Genomic DNA, 16,081 nt, shown 5'->3' with positions numbered 1-16,081 from the left:
CAAGGAAGGGATCATGTCAGCAGGTAATGTTATAAGTAAAGAAAGGATTAATAGAGATACAATGTACTTTCTATGGTGTCTATAGGAAGGGGTCATATCAGCAGGTGATGTTATAAGTAAAGAAAGGATCAATAGAGACACTTTCTATGGTGTCTATATGAAGCGGTCATATCAGCAGGTGATGTTATAAGTAAAGAAAGGATCAATAAAGACACTTTCTATGGTGTCTATAGGAAGGGGTCATATCAGCAGGTGATGTTATAAGTAAAGAAATTATCAATAGAGACACTTTCTATGATGTCTTTAGGAAGGGATCATGTCAGCAGGTGATGTTTAAGTACATAAAGGGTCAATAGAGACACTGTCTTTAGTGTCTTCACGAAGGGATCATATGAAAAGATGAGGTTATAAGTAAAGAAAGGGTCCACAGGGACACTTTCTATGGTTTCTATATGAAGGGGTCATATCAGCAGGTGATGTTATAAATAAAGAAAAGATCAATAGAGACACTTTCAGAATTGTTTATAGGAAGAAGTCATATCAGCCGATGAGGTTAGAAGTAAAGAAAGGGCCAAAAGAGACACTTTATATATATATAAGGTTCATCTTTCACAAAAAAATACCGAAAGAATTTAGTATAACTTTACAAAATATTCATCATGAATTGTGCAGAATATATTTAACCACATCTAAATCATGGTGTCATCTTTTATCCCAATTTAATATTGATACTTGGGAATAATGTTAATGTGTAATGGCAACTTAAATTTAGCGGTATCCTTACCAATGGAAAAAGCATGTTTTAAGATTAAGAAAACAATTTTATTTGATAATCCTTGTAAACTTTTAGAAAAATTATTTGATTCATTAGCAAGTCCGATATTGCTGTATTGTAGTGAGATTTGTGGTGTTTTTGATAATTCGGGAGACAATTCATTTTGGAAAAAATCCATATGAAATCATAAAAGAAATTCTAGGTGTTCATTGCAAAGCAATTAATGCTGCTTTATTGTAGAGCCGAACTTTGCACGCTACCGTTGTGGTAAAAAATCTCATTTTATTTATTAATTTTGTTTTAACATATGTTTAGGTTTGAAAACACACTTGTATCCAAATTTTTCTGGCAAATGAAAAAAAAAAAAGAACCCGTGCACAAATAAATGTATTCTATTTTAAACAATCTAGGATTTTCAAACCTAGCTGGGGGGAAGTTGTCTATATGAAACAATGTTTAACAAGTATTAAACAACGATTAATTAATCAGTGCACACAGGATCAATCATCAACAAGAGGCTGTCACAACGACAGCAAACCGGATTTATTAACATTTATCTGTGTCCTGTCAATATCACAAGAACCATAACTGATGAACGGTGAAAGTGAAAATCGTCAATATCAAATTTGACCTCCATTTTGTCAGCAGTATCAACATATTAAAATTTGAAAAGCTTAGTTTGAATGGTGGTTCACAGGCACTAGACGTTCTGTGACAAAAATGCAGTTTAGGCATAAGACAATATCTATAGTTTATCGTTTAATTGTTATCTATAAAAAATTACCCGTTTGGACAATGCGTTAACGATAAATGCATATGAAATCATTCTTTTATCCTTGTTGTTATGAGACGCGTTAATTGTTGCTAGGGTGCTCTCTTCGAGGTCCGCGCTCAGGGTATATAAAGACACCGATTCATTGTGCAAGTTCGCTCATTTGTTATTTGGCCGTTGATGGTTAAACATCGGGAAGAAAATACCAACAAATAAAGTAGTTTAAAAGGAAAATTTGTAAACCTAGTTTGAGTTGAAAGCTTGCGGTTTTGAAGCAAGCGGTTTTTGAAGTCTTTACGATTGTTGCAAGCTACCGGGTTGTTCCGATACTGTAATTTCCCTCGGGAATGGTCGCAGTCCCTCGAACAGGTGGTTTGTAAAAGTCTGGTGACTTTGGTGCTTCGGAGACTAAGTATTACAATTATTGCAAGCTACCGCGTTGTTTCGAAACTGTAATTTCTCTCGGGAATGGTCGCAGTCCCTCGAACAGATAGCTTGTAATAATCTGGTGACTTAGGTGCTCCGGGGACTAGGTGCTTCAAAACTAGTTGTCTCAGGAACTAGGTGCTTCACAGACTAGTTGTCTCAGAGACTGGGTGTCTCAGAACTAGGTGTTTCAGGAACCTAGGATTTTTTAAGCTTATTCTTAAGTTTAATATAATTGTTTGTCAAATCAGTTGGGACCTCGGAGTCAGTGAAAGGATCAAGGATAAATTGAGGTTCTAGTTTTCAGACTACTTTTTGATACAAAGTTATTTGTGTAAATAGTGTTATTTCTTTATTAAGTTTCAAAGTTGGTCTTGTAGTTTTAAGTAAAGCCTCCAAGTTGTAGTTGGGTTTTTGAGTTAATTAAAAGATTGATATTGGAGTGTCTCAGATTCTGTGAAAACGGATACGAACATATAGTTCATAAGCCAAACACGTTACAAAATTGGTTAGCAGCGGTGGGATCTGAGAAACTTCAGTATTATATGTAAATAATCACATTGTTTTATTGTCATTATTTCCTATTTGTCCTTAATTGCAAGAAGCAACACACTGTTTTGTAAATACATTGATTGTCAAATTGTTTAATAAAATATATTTGGAAAATTGTTTAATTTATTCTTCAAAATATGTCCCGAACATACAAAGAAGATAAAATGTTGTATGACCCTTACAGTGTCGAAACAAGAAATTTGACCAGGGAGTTAGATAGATTAAACAAGGAAATAGAGTGCTTAAGATCTAAGAGTTTTGAGAATGCCCCAGACTTTTCTCAGTCAACTCCTATCAATCAAGCAACATGGCCAAGACAATTTGACTCTGGATTTTGTACTTCCATTATTCCAGACCCCGACTTTGGTACAGGCAGCAATATACTCCAAAGTTCAAATGTTGGGAAAGGGGCGGCTAAGTCAAAAGTTATGCCACGGCCTATAATAACTGATAAATATATCCTAGCTTCTAAAAAAATAGCATCAGAAGACGAATTAGGTATATATAAGGAAGACAAGTCTATACATAAAAGCAAAAATATCATAAAGCCGGCTACGTATGACGGACAAGGATCATTTATAGATTACAAGTCTCATTTTGATGCCTGTTCGAGTATAAATGGTTGGACAGAGACAGAAAAGGGTTTATATTTGGCAGTCTCATTGAGAGGACAAGCCCAGGGGGTACTAGGAAATCTACCCACAGATAAAAGGCAAGATTTTAAAGATCTTGTTAGGTCTCTTGAAGAGAGATTTTCGCCTGCCAATCAAACGGAGTTGTATCGAACACAACTACGGGAGCGTCGTCAAAAAGCTTCAGAAAGCCTTCCAGAATTAGGTCAGGACATAAGACGCTTGGCGAACCTTTCATATCCAACAGCCCCAAATGACGTTAGGGAAACTCTAGCTAAAGAGCAATTTATAGACGGGCTTATGAGTGTGGACATGAGACTTAGAATTAAACAAGCTAGACCTTCTGACTTGAACGACGCGATTCGACACGCTGTTGAACTGGAAGCTTTTGATAAAGCAGAAATTAAGCAAAACGGGAAAGGTTACTTAAGAGCTATAACCAGAGACGGGGACAACAGTGACATTAAAGACAAGACAATAAAACTTCTCAAAAACATGCAGACAGCTTTGTCTGGTTTGCAAGAAGAGGTTAAAGCTTTAAAGCAGACCCGGGAACCTTTTAAGAATCGGGGATGTTTCAATTGTGGGAAATTTGGGCATTTTAAAAAAGATTGTCCCGAAAGTAGTGTGAAAAGAGGACACTCATACTCCCAAAACCTACCCGAATTTTCACGCGAAAAACAGAACGGTGTAATAGGAGTTAACAAATTAGCGAATGAGGCCGGTATGTTTATAGAAGCTAAAGTTAATGGTTGTAAAGCCAAGATGCTTATAGACACAGGAGCCACAGTATCTCTAATTTCAAAGAAATTATTTGACCGTATGGGTTCCCATGTTCTGTCACCAATGGACAGAGATATATTGACTACCAACGGTTCTCCATTAATTGTATTTGGGAAAACCATCATTGATATTGAAATAAATGGTGATGTCTGTTCCAATATAGCTGTGATAGCAGATCTGAACGTAGATGGTATACTGGGAATAGACTTCCAAAGGAGCCAAAGTTGTGTAATTAATATTACTAAAGGTAATATTTGGGTAAATGGAAGAGAGACCCATTTACATTTTGAAGGTCAGATAGGCTGCTACGGGGCATATGTAGCATCGGCTGTACAACTGCCTCCTCGGTGTGAAGTACTGGTGTCTAAAACCATCACAGAGACTGTTCTACCAATCAAAGAAAAAGTTAGTATTGTAGATACAAATAAAGGAATATTGGTTAAGAATCAGGAGAAGACCTTATCACATTGTTACCAGTGTAGCAAAGTCTTTAAGAAGTCGGCTTATCGCAGACGTCATATGAAAAGGTTTCATAGGAATGATGACGTTAAAATCGCTGAGCTAAAAAGGGAACAAGACGTTTACTCTAAAGACGAAGATGTGAATCGAGATAAAGTCTCAGAAAATGACAGCTCCGAAAACGAAGATGATGATATTAAAGAGCCTGACACAAATGTTAAGACTTCTGATAAAGTGTGTCTGAAAGGACTTACATGTAGCAAAAGAAAAACAACACAAGAGAAAAATGTGGCTCCAAAGCAGAAAGAGTTATTGAAGTACAGAAAATATATAAAGTCTGTTAGAAGTATGTTAAATAGAAATGGGGTTGAGGAGAAAATTCACAAAGAATTTCAATCTCTGGTTGAAATTTAATCGTTATCGTAGATAGCAATTGTTTTTTTTTTTTTTTTTTTTTTATGAAATATTAATGTTATTTTTATTGTAAGTGTTGAGGTGTGTCGAAATACACTCAACACAGAGAAAAAAATATATCAATGTGAGTCCGTTGGATGGGGACGTTAAATCCGAGGCCCCATGTACAGGAACATGTCACGCCCTGTGCATGTAAAAGACCCCTCCTGCAGATTTCGTTAAGAGTAGGCTCCTTGGGGCCGCTGCAGAGGCAAAATTTGTTGTGGACATTTAAAACTTATTCTTTGGCAGTAACGCTCAACATTACAGAAGTTATAATAGAAATAAAAGTATGTTAGTCATGCGAGGACGCATGAAATCGGAGGCGTGGGTAATGTGACAAAAATGCAGTTTAGGCATAAGACAATATCTATAGTTTATCGTTTAATTGTTATCTATAATAAATTACCCGTTTGGACAATGCGTTAACGATAAATGCATATGAAATCATTCTTTTATCCTTGTTGTTATGAGACGCGTTAATTGTTGCTAGGGTGCTCTCTTCGAGGTCCGCGCTCAGGGTATATAAAGACACCGATTCATTGTGCAAGTTCGCTCATTTGTTATTTGGCCGTTGATGGTTAAACATCGGGAAGAAAATACCAACAAATAAAGTAGTTTAAAAGGAAAATTTGTAAACCTAGTTTGAGTTGAAAGCTTGCGGTTTTGAAGCAAGCGGTTTTTGAAGTCTTTACGATTGTTGCAAGCTACCGGGTTGTTCCGATACTGTAATTTCCCTCGGGAATGGTCGCAGTCCCTCGAACAGGTGGTTTGTAAAAGTCTGGTGACTTTGGTGCTTCGGAGACTAAGTATTACAATTATTGCAAGCTACCGCGTTGTTTCGAAACTGTAATTTCTCTCGGGAATGGTCGCAGTCCCTCGAACAGATAGCTTGTAATAATCTGGTGACTTAGGTGCTCCGGGGACTAGGTTCTTCAAAACTAGTTGTCTCAGGAACTAGGTGCTTCACAGACTAGTTGTCTCAGAGACTGGGTGTCTCAGAACTAGGTGTTTCAGGAACCTAGGATTTTTGAAGCTTATTCTTAAGTTTAATATAATTGTTTGTCAAATCAGTTGGGACCTCGGAGTCAGTGAAAGGATCAAGGATAAATTGAGGTTCTAGTTTTCAGACTACTTTTTGATACAAAGTTATTTGTGTAAATAGTGTTATTTCTTTATTAAGTTTCAAAGTTGGTCTTGTAGTTTTAAGTAAAGCCTCCAAGTTGTAGTTGGGTTTTTGAGTTAATTAAAAAACACTGGACACTTTTAATTTGCAAAACACTCATTTGCAAATCCGCCGCCGCCTCAAACAAGAGCTACAATATCATGTATATAACCAAAATGTGCAGAATTACATGGGATTCAATAATTTCATTGGTTTAATACAGTTACTTTCATATTTATTTTGCAATTTGAATTATAAAACATGGGATTTTCAATATCCCATGGGACAGGGCAAAATCCCATGGGATTTACCATTATCCCATGGGATTTTGGTTAAATCCCATGGGATTTTTTTTTGTCCCATGGGATTATTGTAGTCCCATGGGATATTTGTTGTCCCATGGGACAAAAAAAAATCCCATGGGATTTTTATTATCCCATGGGATTTTTAATATCCCATGGGACAAATTAAAATCCTATGGGATTCTAATTGTAAATATATAGATATAAATAAACAGTAATGTGTATGTTACAATGTTTTCTATTTGGTAGTAAATTATTATAAGATGAATCTTTTTAATTGAATATCTTTTTTTCTTGGGAAATGTTAATTTAGCATATTGTTCTTTAACTGTTCAAAACTAAACTTTTAAACAACAAAGCAGATAATGTAAGTATCAATATATGTTTATTCATGAATTATAGAATACTTTCTTGAAACACAATTATTTGCCATTTGAAATCAATAAAAACTCTATTGTTAGGCTTAACATACTAGTAGCTATTTAAGTAAATCTATTTTTTTCACAATATCCCTCAACACAAAACATTAATAGTTTCTTATCATCCAGCATTGTTTGATGGTATAGTCCACTTTTTGGACATTCAGCACAGAACTTTGACATTATTGTGGTTTCAATATTTTTTTGAATTTAAAAGAACTTCAAATCATTGACTGAGTGATGAAAATAATAACTGATCCAACTTTTGTCTTTGAATTTATTCTGGTCTTGTTTCTATGTTTTCTCCATTTATTCTAGGTGGTGAATTTCAATCCTTCTGAAAAAGAACCAATAAAATCTAAAGTAATGGATTATACAAAATTGTTTTCATACATGTAGCAATTATATGATTTTCAATAAAAATAGCTATGCGATATGGATTTTACTGATTGTTAAAGGTTGTCCAGTGTCATCAGTTGCTAACGGCCTACATCCTTTGGTCTCTGATGGAGGGTTGTCAAATTAGCAATATACCACGTCTTCCTATTCTAATACCATATAACAATCAATTAATTTATTCTTCTTTATAACATTTGGGTATTTTCCCAAGTTATATACATAATATATATATATACTGTAAATTCAGAATTAATGCGAGTTTTTTTTTTTTGCGAAAAATGCAACGGAGTTGTAAACGCAATAATTTAAACTCGCATTATGAAATATTTTATATGGATTAAACAGGATTTTTCTCAAAATCGTAAAATTTAAAATCGCATTTAAGTCTAAAATGACAGAATCGCAATAATAAATGCACGCAATAATTTATGAATTTACAGTATAAAGATCAATGTTAAAACTTTAGACAACTATAATAACATTCCATTATTCACAAGAATTTGCAATATATTATACAAAATGCAGACAACAGAAACAATATTTCTTTAAGATTTTGAAGTTCAGACAGATTTCAATTTGTGTTTTATTTCAATGAAAAAATACCTTGAACATATTGGAAATTATAACATTGATACAAAAAAAATATGTATGTTTTATCCTTATTTTTTGTGTTGTTGGCTTGCTGTCTCATTTTAATATACATTTAAACATACATCAATATTCTTCTTCTTTATTAAAAGTAAAAATGGGATATTTTTGATTTTGATATCCCAAAACATTATAGTTCTATCAAACACCAATGTGTTTGATATTAATTTTAAGACATGTATAAATGTTCCAGACCATATCAGTATTCGGATGTTACTTTTACGGTCCAGAACTTACAGTCCCACCATATGTGTACAGTCAGACCATTTAAGTATATTTGTACTGTCTGGTACCAGCTCGACCAAACCTGTGTTTTTATTTTAACTGCAATTAAACTTTTTGTATTAATCTATTAAAGATTTCAGTTATGTTGATCTGTACTGTACATTTGTTTGTAATAAACTTGACCAACTTCTTAAAATTGGGCAAGCGTACAGTCCAAATACTTGTTTGTTCTGGAACATAAACATGATTAACAAGCATTTGGCAGGATGTCATGCTAAAATCCCATTAATATTAGTACTAAATTTTGAGTATATACATGTAAATCCACAAGTTACTTACTGAAATTCATGGTGAACACTCACCAAAAACTTACAATTTAGAGGAAAGACTGGAAAGATGAATGCACTAACACTATCAAAACAGAGCATAAAACTTACCGAAAAACAAGATGTTTTACATTTATCCAGGAGCAGGATAATTGAAAAGTTGTTTTTTTCTTTCTCTGCTGTCCATCATATAACCTTTGATTTCATTCATGCAAAATATGAAAATCTGCAAAGGTAAGACCTAGAACCTCAACTTATCTACATTTTGAATTTTGAACTGCATACTTGTCCTTTTCATCTTGCTGACAACCTAAACATAAAAAAATGATAAAAATATAATTCTAGATTGACTTTGTGTTTTTATTTTTGTTGGTACATGTACAAACAATTTTCCCAACTTTAAAACCAAAACATCATCACCAAAGAGGAGGTCATACTAACCTCCGAAATATTTAAACAAACCGAAATTATTACTTGATTAAGATCTTGTCGTAAATTAATGGCATAGATACTCTTATTTTTGAAAACTTGATGTCTATTGCATACTTATATTCCTTTGTACGAGAGTATGCATATTAAGATGGACTCCATCATGTCCATGGACTTTAATGTTAGCATGATTAATTTTACAGTCACTGACAGTTTTTCAGCTCTATGTGTACATTTTGAGAGAATCTTGCAATACTGTATATTCTGATATTCAGAACTTATTGTGAGGTTTTTATTAATACAACTGAAAGCTGTATCTCGTTTTCATTTCTGATACATATTTATGAGCTGAAGACCAGTGCCGAATTTTTCTCACTGCATTGAAGACCCATAGGTGACCTTCGGCCGTTGTCTGCTCTTTGATTGGGTTGTTGTCTCTTTGTCAAATTCCCAGTTTCCACTTCCCATTTTATATCATGTATGCTGATTTTTCTTAAATTACAATATTCAATCATGCAATTTTGTCCATTATTGAAAATACGATAAGCAAAAATAAATGCACAAAAAATTTAACATTGTTATATATGTAAAAGACTTTTTTTTAAATTCAAAACAGTTGTCTACACTGTTAATTTCCTTGTTTGATTTCATTTTTTTAAAGCCTTTATAGCTAGCTAGATGGTATGCCGGGGCGGATCCAGCCATTTTAAAAAGGGGGGTTCCCAACCCAAGACAAAGGGGATGATCCTATATTCATTTGATTTGTTTTATTGTCTCATACAAGAATATATATGGTTTGACGGTGGGGATCAGGATCCTGAAATTTTTTCACCTAACCACTGGATGACAGGGGATCTCAACCATTTAAAAGTTTCTCAAACATGTGGGGGTGGGGGTGAACCCCATGGACTCTCCCTATATTTCCTTTTATTTGTTTTATTGTTCTATACAAGAATATATAAATATGGTTTAGGGGTGGGGATCTTGACCGTTTACAAGTTTTCAAACTAGAGGGGGTGGGACTTCACTTTTATTTTATTTCATTATTAATTTTATTGTCCCCGACAAGAATATATATATGGTTTAGGGGTGGGGATCTGGATCAACAAGATAATAGCACATTCTCAAATTGAACAGAGTGGTGAAACCCCCAAAGACCTCCTTTTAATTTCATTTGATTTGTTTTATCGTCCCATTCAAGAATATATATGGTTTAGGGATGGGGATCTGGACCGTTTACAAGATAATAGCATATTCTCAAATTGAAAGGGGTGGGGATTACCTCCCATGGACTCACCCTCCCTTCTTTCTTCCCCCCCGAAATACCTTTTAATAAGCCCCAATGCACAGATAGTTCACAGTATTTTCCCTTGATTTACACTAAAGAATATACACTATACAGGTGTAATTTTTTTTTAAAAAGATAATAAAACTGAAGACCACCCTGACCACAGTGGTGGATCCAGAATTTTTCATAAGTGGGGCCCACCGACTGCCTAAGAGGGGCCTGCTCCTGCCATGACTCAGTGATTCCATATATAATCAACCAATTCTTTTCCCAAACAGGGGGCCCTGAACTCCTGATCCCCCCTTTTTTTCCTCATTTCAATCACCCTGATATAAATTTAGTTTTATCACTTACAATAGGAATGGTTTGAATTCCCCAATAATTCTTATATACCATTAATATCAACATATTTCATTTTTGATAAATGAAAGGCAAAAGTTTTCTATGGGTAGAAATAGATAGTGGGAAGCTTTCAGATTCACACCATGCCGGTGGCTGTGTTCAAAGTGCTGGGTTTTTATTACCCTCGTTGTTTGCGGACTAACTATTTAGGCCAGTGGTGGATAATAGTGTGCGTGCATTAATCTTCTATACCTTCTTAATCAATATATTCAAATACTGACGGCAAGTGTGTGTTGTAATGATGTATCAATGTCTTTTTGAAAATCACCGTGCTATTTACATGTGGGATCGAGAATGCAGGGGAAGGAAACTTGTCAATTATGTTTATTTCTAAGCCAAAATAAAATGAGCCGCCGTAAAATTAACCTTGGGTAATAACAGTGCATGTAAGGCTCGTCTCGGAGGGGTGTCTTTTTTTCTGTCTTCTTGTTTTAGTTATCTTTTTAATAACTTACACTTTTTTCCATTATTCTCTTTCTTTCACTATTCTTTATTCCTTTTTTTTTCTTTGTCCTTTGTTCTCTATTCTGTTAATTCACATCCATACCCTCTTATGTGTATGTGGACTTACTGTAGTTTATTTTTTAGTTCTGGCAGAGATATTAGATACAATATATATGTCTCTGGTTCTGGTATTATACGATAAGTCAATTTCTTTTTCATGCAGTGTCATGAAATATAATGTTTTATGCATATCAGCCAAGATTGTGCGCAACATTTTAATAAACAATTCAACACTATATACACGTTTAATGTGAATTTTATTAAAATCGATGAAGAACATGAATTTGACAGCTAGTGCCCCTTAAACAGGTAAAGTTCAATTAACAAATTCTGATCTACTGGCATTCAACACCAAATTACTTACTTGCTGTATATTGATAAATGTGATTGTATATTGTCAATACCTCAACATCGAGAATACGTCATGTGAGGTGTTGGTCGCTACGTTTGATACGGGGTCAAAGGTTGCGGCTTCGAAACAGAGAAAAACATCCAGGTAAAAAGTGTAGAATTTTGTTTTTGAAAATTTGAGTTGTAAATTTTCCTAAACAGTACTTAATTCCGTTCATCTAGTTGTAAATTTTCCTAAAAAAAGTACTTATTTCCGTTCATCTATTATGGGTATAAACTAAACTGAACAAGAAAAGTATTAGTAAACAGACAGAAAGTCCGACGTTGAATTAATTATTTTACAATTAATTGTTTAAATATATGAGAGAATGTTTTAGGCGAATTTTTATATGAGAGAATGTTTTAGGCGAATTTTCTTTAATTACAGATAAATGTATTTTAGGTTCAGGAAATGATTTATTCTTCGGGTACGTCTAAACAACCGCTCAGGACCTCCTGAGTTCACTCAGGACATACAAAGTGCACTCAGGACCCATTACCGTAATCATATCTGCACACATGATGGATGTTTATATTCGTTATACGCTTCTTATTTTAGAGTTAAATTTTGGTAGAAGTTGAAATCGCAGGGGCGGATCCAGCCATTTTAAAAGGGGGGGGGGGGGGTCCTAACCCAGGGCAAAAAAAAGGGGGGTTCAACTACATGTCCCCATTCAAATGCATTGATCGGCCAAAAAAACAGGGGGTTCCAACCCCCCCCCCCCCCCGGAACCCCCTCCCCCTCTGGATCCGCGCCTGAATCGAACTTAGATAGATATGTTAATTCTTATAAAATAATGAGGGCACGTGTCACTGATTACACAACTACTGAGCCATGAATTATCCAATCAACAAAATTGATTGGATTATCTTTATTGTTTTTTAGGAATTGTATTGTTTAGTTCAGTTTTACCTTTAACATAAATTTGCATATAGAAAAAATAAAATATATATCTCATTCGATGTGCCTTTTCAGTTTATTTTTCATGATGACGGGTAAATTAATTTGTTGTGTTTTGCAGTTCACGAATAAAGAAAATTATTTTATATTTTTTTTTCTGTAACAAGTTCGATTTTTGTTTTTCAGTGTGATTCTTTTCTCTCTCTCTATCTAAATCAAGTTTTTAAACAAACACAATGTTGACTGAATATCAAATTTTATTACATTTGTATATCTTTATTCTCAACAAACCATTATACAAGAGAAGACAATTATGTACAATATTTAGTTTAACCTTAACGGAAATCTGTGCACGAAGACTTAGTCGTGGTTTGAACGGATTTCGTGTCAATAAACTGTCTTCGAAATAGTCTTTCTTTGTTAATGTTTGTGTCATTTTGGTCTTTTGTGGATAGTTGTCTCATTAGCAATCATACCACATCTTCTTTTTTATAATTTCTCGCTACTACAATCTAACTTACATATTTTTTTAGAAATAATTATACCCAAAATATCATAATTTTTAAAAAACGGAGACAAGTTCATTTTCAGAATTTATTTTCGCATTGAAATTCGTTTCAGGCTTGTGAAACTGGACAAAACGACTTTAATTAGAGAAAAAAAACTTAATAAAAACGGATTTCTTAAAATATTCGTATAACTCAAAAATAAAATTCCTGGACAAGTTCGATAAAAATGAGAAATAACATCTAACTACATGTATATGAGTTTGATTGTTTGAAAAGTACGGCTTTTACCGTTTAGAACGGATTCCATATACAAAACTTTAATTAAAATAAATTCTTTTAAAGTATGAACATTTATTTCCCTTTTCAAACTCGTGCAAAGAATTAATTACTGGTCCAGGACATGATAATAAAATTAAGAATAAAACTTAAAAATTTATGGAACGAAATCTTAATAAAAGACGAAAATCTTAAAACTTCGTGATATTCATTCTAGACGTCACAATATTACTTCCCGCATGGTCACACTGTACTAACAACACAATGTATAAAACAACAATAAAGATAATCCAATTAATTTTGTTGATTGGATAATTCATGGCTCAGTAGTTGTGTAATCAGTGACACGTGCCCTTATTATTTTCTAAGAATTACAAATGTAATATATCTATCTAAGTTCGATTTCAAATTCTACCGAAATTTAACTCTAAAATAAGAAGCGTATAAAGAATATATGCATCCATCCTGTGTGCGATGACTATAAAGGGTCCTGAGTGCACTTCGTATGTCATGAGTGCAATCAGGAGGTCCTTCAAGCGGTGTTTAGACGTACCGTTATTCTTCTGGAAGCTTCAATATTTTTTTTATCAATAACTTTTACACAAGGAGACATTTTTGTTTTTTGACAGCATGAACCCCAGTTAATGAGCAAACACAAATTAAGAACGAAAATCGTTTACAATTTAATTTTATAGAAGGAAAAAGGGGGGGGGGGGGTAATAAACAAATTTTATTTACGCTCACATACTTCTAAACAGATTTGCATATGTAAGCTCTCTATAGAGAATGTTAAATTATTTCAGGAGTTTTGAAAAAAAGAATATATACAGTTTAATTTCGACTAAAATAGTGATTCTTTTTATAGATTTGGTACCTCAGTTTCGACTCAACATTTCATTTTGAATTGTTAGATGGCAAACTCTTTAGGCGAATATTGTATCTGTTCTTTATTTAATTATGGTGATATTGGCGATAATATTCATTATAACAAGGCCTTGTACAAATCCTTGATTATAGAATGTTTGGCAATTGAAAAAGACGAAAGTAGACAAACCCTAATTATGCAGGGTTTCACAAGTTGATCTCCAAGCGGCCCACATTTAACATATAATAAGGTCCATATTTCTCAACGTTTTCAAAATGAAATAACTTGAATTGAAAATTTCCCAACTGTGAAAATTTGTTATTTCTAAACGTCTTTAATTATTATTTCTGAAAAAAAAATATTTAGCATATGCATATATTTTCATAATTTTTTCCGAGGAAACCTTTTTTTTTTGCAAAGTTTACTTCTATGTGTTTTTAACCATCACCAGCGACTTATTCTCTGCCATCACCAATTAGTCCTAATTATTAAAGATCAATTGACCAAATTCAAATGATGATTGGTATATCGTATTGAATATGATCATCGGTCATCCGTGACGTATCCCAAATAACGACGCATGCCGATAGATAGATCATAGTTTATTAATTAGCGTCTCGCAATTTAAATTTCATCAAAGGGACTTAATTAAACCAGTTACTATAACAAATCTTGGAAAAACGATGTACATGTACTTTTTAATATTTTTTAAAACAAATTACGAAAACGTTTAGTGTAAAAATCACCGAATATAAATGTTTCTTTCTTGCAGGTTTTGGCATTTGTAAATAACATTAACGTTTTGGAATTCTAATGCAAAAGACAGTCGATTCAAACTGAAATAACTTCTTTAAAGATGGTTTGATTTTTTCAGAGACACACATATATATATGTCTCAATACATGTATTATATGTCTCTGATTTTATCAAAACAAAAATAACAAAATTATAAAATATGTTAGTTATCGAATGTATACCCTGAACTCTTACTATTATATATATATGTCCTAAGTTACTTAATGTCCTGTGTGCAACCAGGAGATCCTGAACGGTTTTTAAACGTACCATTATTTTATATGCATATATTCAAAGCTGTTCTTAATTATATGCATACTAGGTATCAGTGGCGGATCCAGGGGGAGGGTTTCGGGGGTTGGAACCTCCCCTTTTTTTGAACGATCATTGCATTTGAATGGGGACATATGGTTGGAACCACCCCCTCCCCCTTTTGTCCTGGGTTGAGACCCCCCTCCTTTTCAAATGGCTGGCTCCGCCGCAGAGGTATATTTATATATATATATGTGTGTACCAGCCCCCCTCCTAAATCTTTGGAAACAAATGGTAGATTATATAGGGAATCACGGAAGCATGACTTGACGTGAACACTCTAAGGCAGTCAATGAGTCCCCACGTATGAAAATTTCTGGATCAACCATTGCTTAGTTCTAGTTATCTTAGATCCTAGTGTGAAATAATGCCAATAGGTCTTTTAAAACACATCTTTATTCATACATGTATATATACGTTTTCTCACGGATTTGTTCATGCAATATTGGAATTATGTTTACTCAATGCGCAATTACTGAAGTTTATATTTGCTACTTTTCTTCTTAATTTCATATAATATTTTTTTGATTTTTTTCTTAGAAAAATTAGTGGTGTTGAAATAGGGAATGGACACAGATACCTTATCACATTTAACCAAAGAAATGTTGTATAATGTCATCAATCTGTATTACACGTAGACAGGATGTTCTCTAGAAAACTATACGTTATACACACCCGAGAATACACGCACTGTCGAAATGGAAAATTACTGTATGTTATAGTTACCTGTAATCAGCTTTGCAACACCATGTCATGACAGTTCAAAAAGACTTTCTTCAAATCAAAATGGAATATTCATTTTTTCTGTAAAATTTAAAACTTTAAAAAGTAGACTTTGACAAAATTATGAAATAGAAAGAATTGAACAATTTAAAATCGTATTTTAACAAAGATTTAGATATAATTTTACAACGATCCTTAAAAAATAACCAAACAAACGTTGAATCAAACGATATGAACCTACGCAGTTTTATATTAAAATACTGACACACACCAGTTTGCCATCTCAGTATGCAAGGCAAGGGTGCTTGGTGAGGTGCTGGAACTTGATGTACATGTATCATTAAGTTAATA

The 16,081-nt window shown here is 33.6% G+C and overlaps 1 long non-coding RNA gene across 1 annotated transcript; it reads right to left on the bottom strand.

Annotated features, from left to right (window-relative positions):
* Window positions 1-6,684: 6,684 nt before the first annotated feature.
* Window positions 6,685-10,758, bottom strand: LOC139501655 (uncharacterized). Its single transcript, XR_011658623.1, has 3 exons — window positions 10,648-10,758; window positions 8,448-8,646; window positions 6,685-7,075 (listed from the first exon to the last, which is right to left on the bottom strand). It is a non-coding gene; the product is annotated as an uncharacterized lncRNA (long non-coding RNA).
* Window positions 10,759-16,081: the final 5,323 nt, after the last annotated feature.

Source organism: Mytilus edulis, chromosome 13 (genome assembly GCF_963676685.1).
Source record: "Mytilus edulis chromosome 13, xbMytEdul2.2, whole genome shotgun sequence".
Classification (NCBI taxonomy): domain Eukaryota; kingdom Metazoa; phylum Mollusca; class Bivalvia; order Mytilida; family Mytilidae; genus Mytilus; species Mytilus edulis.
The sequence above is the reverse complement of the archived record's forward strand: the minus strand, read 5'-3'. Positions and strand labels throughout refer to the sequence as shown.